Below are 6,493 nucleotides of genomic sequence, written 5' to 3' on the forward strand. Positions count from 1 at the left end.
ATGCACAAATTTAAATGAATTTTACAATATTTTATAAGATATGAAGAATCATTCCCATTTTCTTTGAATCTTATTAATGTGGTTGAATTCATAAGTTAATACCCGACTTCTGTCCATTCGCTTTAGCACAAATCTTTTTGCCAAAATGTAACAACCAAATTTCCCCCACCTACCTGTCCCTCCAAATTCCTCTACACTTTTCAACCTCACTTGTCTATCATTCCCCCTAACCCATCCAACACTTTCCTGCTCCCACTTCATTCTCTCAAAAACTTCCAAGTTCAATCCCTCACTTCTTTCTTGTCCTTCTATACTACAACCCTTGAACCACATTACTCCATTGACCACTTTAACACCCATAGCTTCCCTCCTAGCAACTGAAACCACTTCTCTTGGAAGAACAATATCCACATCAACAGCATTTCCTTGGCTCCCATTATTTTCGCATGCAAATATTTGTTCCCATTTTTGCTCAAGCGTTAGCTCATAATACATTGATGTACTCATTGGTCTTTCAATGTTCCTTCCTTAATAAACATAAAAGGAGAATACCACTTTCCTACAACTACCGGTTGAGAACTTGTACACGATAGCGGGAAGTTGAATTCTGGAAGGCGAGCATGAAGGGCACTATCTAGGCCTAGTGCATTACCTAATTGAAAATCGTTAGGAGTTGAGGTATGCATTTCCCACCCTTTTCTTCGAAGGAACTTTGGAGGAAACCCATCTGGTGTTATAGGTTTGGCAACAATATCACCCCCTTGACATCCTCTTTCATTCAAATGAATCTCAAATTGCTGGTGTATGTCGTTGGGATCCAAAGGTTTTGGTGTTACATCACTAACATACTTGAAGCAAAAGCAGCTTCCCATGTCCTCCTCCTTAGAATTTTGATACGCTTCCCTGACAAAAGGTCAATTGAAGTTAATATATTAACATTAATATTTTGACAAAGTTAGCTTATATTGCCATTAGCCAACACTTTACCAAAATCTTCCTTTGAATATATATATATATATATATATATATATATATATATATATATATATATATATATATTATTCATTGAATTGAGTTCAAATTTTATTATATAGTTAAACTCTCCAGTAGAATCTTGTCACATCATATGTAAACACAATCATAATAAATGTATGAATAGTTATAGTGATTAGTTACACAGACTGTAATTCTTTCTTATTGAATTAAAATTTTAAAAATTCTACCATGAGAGTATATGTTCTCATTCTTAATAATATGCACAACTAATTTCTTGTTAGTTGGATGTCATGTACTATTTAATCCATAAACTCATACTTTATGTATAATTCTAAAATTCAAAAACTTTAAAATTTAAATATTTTATAGATGTTTTTGGATTATATGTTCTCGTTATTCTTAACATGCATACCAAATCTTGTGTAAATTGAATGTCATGTACTAGTTGATCCATAAACTCATGCTTTATGTATAATTCTAAATTATAAAATAAAAAAATTAAAATTCAATTATTTTATAGATGAATAACTATCAATCTCTGATCATTGAAATTTTGCAAGCATGGAGTGTATAAGAAAAAATGGTAATCAATAGTTCCAAAATTTACACCGCATATAATTTAAAACTATATCCATATAATATTATTGAAAAAGGTGGAGTAGAATGAATTGTAGAGAGTAAACGGTTGGATATATACAATTTTTTTTTAAAAAATAGTTACAATATGCTAACTATTTAATTATTTAGCGTTTTGGAAGATGTCAATTAAGGTACAAAACCTTTGGAGGTTGTTTATACGTTGTTGCTGTTTTTTTTTTTTTTTTTAGGTTGCCTAAATCTTCTATCTTGGTAAGTCTTCTATATGCATTAGAATCTATATATTATAAGAAATGAGATCAACCAATTTAAAGCGAGGTGCAACATGCATGTATCATATCACTATTTAATTTTTAATTACAAAATATTTTCTAGGGATCCAAGAAAAAAACTACAAATATTACAAATTTACAACGAGACAGGACAATACTATGAAAATATTATATCTCTTCTAAAATTTATCATTAAATAATTAATACTGGAAATTGAATTCAACTTGATAATATATATATATATATATATAGACACACACATGCATACCCTTTATGCCTTCCACGTCTCTTTATAGCATAGTACCGATTGGTGGTTCAGTGGTTGCCATGTGTACTCGAAGTCACGTTTCATTTTCTTGGATTTCAAGACTGACTGTTGGAATGCAAAAGTGTTTTTGGCAATGTCAACATTTTTTTTAAGCAAAATGCTAATGAATACACTTTAGGCATTTGTTAATAATCTATTTAAAGAAAGTTTTTATGGAAAAAAAAAAAAAAAAAAAAACAATTAGGGTATGTTTGTTACCTGTTTTTTCTTTTTATTTTCTGTTTTCAAAAACAATTTTCTATTTTTGAGACCAAAAAACTTGTTTGCCAACTCAAAATGGATAGAAAACAAAAACTATTTTCAAAACTCAATTTGTAAAGAAAACTGAAAACATGCAAAAGACTGTTTTCAATTTTTAATTTTCAAAAGTCAATGAAAACACACATTTAATTAAATGAATCTGTCTTATTTAATGAGTTAATATTAAAGTTCAAATCCTAGTAACAACATATTTTAGCTTTTTTTTTTCTTCAAAAAACTATCTTTTTAATTTCAGCTAAACAAACATGGTTTTTATTTCAAAAATACAAGAAAATTGTTTTTTCTTTATATTCTCAAAAAAAAGTTTTTGAAAATAAAAAACAAAAACTATTACCAAACATATTCTTAATGTTTTGACAGCTTTTTTCATTTTCTATAAAGTAGTGTCAAAACTTTCATAAATTTATTGTTAACCAATGCCATAAGGGCACTTGTTAGCATGACTATTTTTTTAATACTTCACTTGTCTAATAAGTAACCACAAGTAGTATGAGATTCAGGGGGTTCATAAGTTGTGGGGCAGGGGCGGCTGCACTTGTAATTCAGGGGTTCAAATGAACCCTGTCTTGAAAAAAATAAAACTTATATATATATAATATTTTTTTTAATTATATATAGATCAGTATAGCTATGTAGATCAATAATTAATATAAGATTAATAATTTATAAAAAAAATAATAAATAAATAATGACAACTACACAAAAATAAAAATGTTATACAAACTTGACAAAATTAAATGATCACATCTACATCTACATCTACATTGACTGTTAGAGATATATTAGATATATTAGTCCAATGTAATAGGCCCAAGCCTAGTTCTACTTGTACAAGTAGGATTGGGCTTGGGCCTATTACCAAGTAGGACTGGGCTTGAGCCTATTACATTGGGCTAATATATTTAATATATCTCTAACATTGACAATAGATAATGATAACTGATAATAAATTATCAACGATTTTAAAATATGAAAACTCGTAGAAAAAAATAGTAAAATTTCATATATTTCTCTTTTTTTTTTGGTCAATTACACAATATATTTAAGTTCTCTTTTTATTAAAATTTGTTTAATTTAAGTTTTTTAATGGCTTCCTTCAAGAAAATTCCTCCAGCGACCACTGTTGTGGGGCTGTTCCAAAATTTTCCACTGACATGGTCGATCGTACTCCGGTTTAAAGTCCCAGGTTACATTAAACTTTGATCGGAGATCTAGGGCGAAAAATAAAATAAAAGAAGATGAAAGTCAAAGAGAGTGAAAGCTATTGTTTTTGACATCCAACATGTTCAACCTCTGAAGCCTCGTCGACTTTTACGCTTGTGTTTGTTTGTTTGGTTATTTATTTATTTTTTAAATTCAATAATTAGAGAGAAATAAGTATTTTTGAATCTTAAAAACAATAGAAGGCTCTTGACTCTGATTAGTTTGCTCATGAGAAAACATTAGGTCAGGTTGTGGCGTACAACACTGGTTTTACGCCATCCAATAGCCTTTTGCCACGTCACCCATCACTTAAAAACAGAACGATTTAAAGGGGAAAAAAAAATCACACTGTGTTCCCACAAATCTCACAACCCCTCTCTTCGCTTTCCTCTTTCTCTAGACTCACCCATCACTTAAATCCCTAACAGAGGAAGAGAAACAAAATGATTTAAAAAAAAAAAAAAAAAAAGTTCTCATCGTTTTCCTCTGCTTCACCACGCCGTGTCCTCTGCCATGACCACGAAACACTCTAAGTATGTTTGGTTGCCAAGAAACTGAAAAAACAAAAACAAAAAAGAAAAAGAAGAAGAAAACCCCATCTCTTTCTAGTTTTACTCAGAAGGATGGGGTAAAACCCAACAAGAACAACAATAATAATACTAAAAAAACACAACAATTCAACACAACAGACTTAAAATTCTTCACTTATTTCCCACCCACATCTTCAATTTTCTTTTCCTCATGTTTTCTCAGCAACCAAAAAAAAAAGAAAAAAAAGGAGACAGTCAAATCAATAAAGACCCACAATTTTATTCAGTACCCAAAAGAGAAAAGAATGAGAAAAACTCAAAAAGGGTAGGAAAGGAAGGCTAAAAAACCAGTGAAGCAGTTGAGTTTGATGTTGGCTTGGGCGCGTTCAGCGAAGAGCTCAGCGCTTTCATGGTTTTGCTCGATGGCCTGGTAGTAGAGCTCGTCTGCGAGCTCGAAGTGGTCGTCGATGTAGGCTTCCTTGGCCTTAATTTCCAGATCGGACGCCATGGCTGGCACACAGAGAGACCGAGAGAGAGAGATAGCAACAGTCTAGAGAAAGAGGAAAGCGAAAAGAGGGGTTGTGAGATTTGTAGGAACATAGCGTGATTTTTTTTTTTTTTTTTTTTGTGTGTGTAAATCGTTCTGTTTTTAAGTGATGGATGACGTGGCAAAAGGCTATTGGATGGCGTAAAACCAGTGTTTTACGCCACAGCCTGACCTAATGTTTTCTCTTTGCTCATTTCATCTTATAAGCATGTGTAATCTCCAATGTATACCTGACTGGCCTCGAGACAAATCAGGCGGGTTTGAGCTTTGAAGTTTTTTTTTTTTTTTTTTTTGCTAAAAATAAAATGTCCTAATTGCTTTAATTGTTTAATTATCACACTTGATTACTTGAAAATCTCATACATACCCAGCTCAGCTAAAAAGCCCAACAAAAAGTAGAAGCTCGTACATGCCCAGCCCAGCTAAAATGAAACTTCAATGACAAAGCCCAAATCCATTAGCAAAAGATTCATTCATGTATAGAATTCACGAGGGTCGTGTCAGGGTAAAGATGGTGGGAGTGTTGGAGCACAAGCTGCATCAACTGAGACTAAGACCAGCAGAGCAGTATCACTTGAGATCTCTACCGCTGCACATGATAGCGTTGTCAAAAGTAAAGCGTAGGCTCAAGCTGCCACAGTTTTTGAAGCAGCAGCTCTTACATGCAGATTCTTCTTACTATTGTGGGTGCTCCGAAGGGAGAGCAATTCAGAGGGAAACCATTGGTTCTTCTTGTGGTTCATTTACTAACCGTCCCATACCTCTCTAGTCTCTACTACATTCGGCTATTATCCTTCTTACTGCTTCTCCTGTTTACAATTGAGTTTGTTTCAATCTTATTTTGCTCCTTTTTTTTTTTTCTTTTTTTTTTTTTCATTTTCATTGAAAAAACCAACAAAAAAAATACACTCGTATTCGGTCTGAAATACATGATAAGAAAGCACAAAAACAAAAAGGAAAAAAACAAAAGAACAGAAGAAAATAAACAACATTGGAGCTTATGAGAACGAAAGAAATTATGAATTCCACTAAAAAAGACTTCAAAGTAAATATTTCAACTTCATCACTCTGAGTTTTCGTCCCTCAAAGTATCACACACTGCACTAAAATAAGTCAATTACATCAAGTGTTAATACAAAAAAAAATAGTATATTGGTATTAGAAACAATATCGTGTCTACAAGTTGAAAATTGTTATAATAAAACTTGAAAGTGGTAAATTATTGTATTAACAATTGATGGGAAATTTAGATCCCGGTTGATAGAATTAACAAGTTTTAAACTCAAGTTGTTAATTAGATTAATTATGCAGAAAACTTGTTAAAACAAATAAACATCAATATCATGTCAAAACTAAGTGCAGCGGAAAAATAAATAAGATAAGATATGATGACCTAAGAAAACCAATGAAACCAACCAGTTTCACAGTAAAAAACCTGGGGGGAAACTTTCCCGAAAAGTAATTCACTATAGTAAAGAGAAGTTTCAGATCTAGTACAAAATCTTTATCCCTAGACTCTACAATTCCCGTAGATGAACTCACAACAGAAACCTTCTACCGCTTCAGAACCTCTGAACTCTTCAATATATGAACGCCACCTTTTGATGCACGGATCCCAGTATGTGACTTACTCACCAACTTGAGAAAAAAGAATGTTGACTGCAAAACTCTTAACTTCATCAACAATGAAGATCAAGAAACACTTGGTTACAAAACCCTAAGGCGCAAAGACGCAGTATCTTCTTTCTAGAGAGAATAA

General features: G+C 32.1%; 1 pseudogene; it reads right to left on the reverse strand.

Annotated features, from left to right (window-relative positions):
* Window positions 1–48: 48 nt before the first annotated feature.
* Window positions 49–4,695, reverse strand: LOC142639619 (uncharacterized; annotated as a pseudogene).
* Between the last annotated feature and the right edge of the window lie 1,798 nt (window positions 4,696–6,493).

This window comes from Castanea sativa, chromosome 6 (genome assembly GCF_040712315.1).
Source record: "Castanea sativa cultivar Marrone di Chiusa Pesio chromosome 6, ASM4071231v1".
Classification (NCBI taxonomy): domain Eukaryota; kingdom Viridiplantae; phylum Streptophyta; class Magnoliopsida; order Fagales; family Fagaceae; genus Castanea; species Castanea sativa.